This window comes from Volvox carteri, assembly GCF_000143455.1.
Source record: "Volvox carteri f. nagariensis unplaced genomic scaffold VOLCAscaffold_7, whole genome shotgun sequence".
Taxonomy (NCBI): Eukaryota; Viridiplantae; Chlorophyta; class Chlorophyceae; order Chlamydomonadales; family Volvocaceae; genus Volvox; species Volvox carteri.
In genome coordinates this window covers 287,212-288,298 of record NW_003307550.1, presented here as the reverse complement: position 1 = coordinate 288,298, position 1,087 = coordinate 287,212, and positions in this window count along the sequence as shown.

Sequence of the window (1,087 nt, the reverse complement as noted above, 5' to 3'; positions counted from 1 at the left end):
CGTGCCTCTCGTTGCCACCGGCGCGGAGGCAGCGCTTGCGGAAGCGGAAAGTGTCGTACGCGGGGAGACGCTGGCGGCGGCGACACCCTCGTCCCCCGACAAGGCGTCGGCCGGCGCCGCACACGATATCAACAGTAGCCGTAAGGTCAGTGACGGCGGCGGCGGCCGCCGCAGCCGCGGCGGCAAGACTGGAGGCGGCTCAAATAAGAAAGTTGAGGCGGCTCGTCCCAGCAAGGGCAACGCCGCCGCCGCCGCCGCCGCCGCCGTCGCCACCGGCAGCAGCGAGAAATCTGTTTTCACTGGTACTGGTACGGCAGGTCATGTGGGCCCTTTGGCCAGCGCTCCTAAGGTGTCAAGACGCTGCTGAGAGCCATCATGGAACATGACCGGCCGCCGCCGCCGCCGCCGCAACATGGCCCGTACTGGGCCACACGATTATGATGACGCGGCGCCACGCCGGCAGCCTTCGTGGATGTCGTCCCATCCCTTCGTGTGCAGCTGACGGTATCGCTGGCTGCTGCAGTGATAAATCTGGATTTCGGTGGTGCGCCTAAGAGCAACCGTGTCGGTGGCGCCGACGGCGATGCGGCCGTCAACGGGGCGCTGCAGAAGCCCTTCTGGATTCCTGTCGTAAGTTGGGCCGGCACCGTCTTCAAGGCCATCAATATTCCGCTGCACGAGGGTGTACAGCATGTGTGATCTTTTCTCATTTCGAGTTTTAGTTTTAAATGTGATAAACTATTTTTGAAAGAGGGGCCGCTTCGTAACCAGCCTCTTTCCGTGGGGTCGGTATGGCTCAAAAAATCTGCGGTACAACGTCATCTTGCCCTGCGACGGAATCTGTTGCGATTGTTAGCGACCGGTGTAACGCCCGCATCGTCATCTGCCAGTCAGTTGGTGCCCAACCGACGTCTCGTTAAGGCGATTGAGGAGTAAAAACCTTTTCCCCTTTTTTATGAGCTGGCCTGCCTTTCAAGGCTGGCCTGCCTCTCAAACGTAAGGTTGGTACGACCTGATCTCAGTTGATTTGTTGTGATGAGGTCTGGTGAGTTCAGCTGAGCGGAAGCTTCGAGACCCGTTTTTTTGC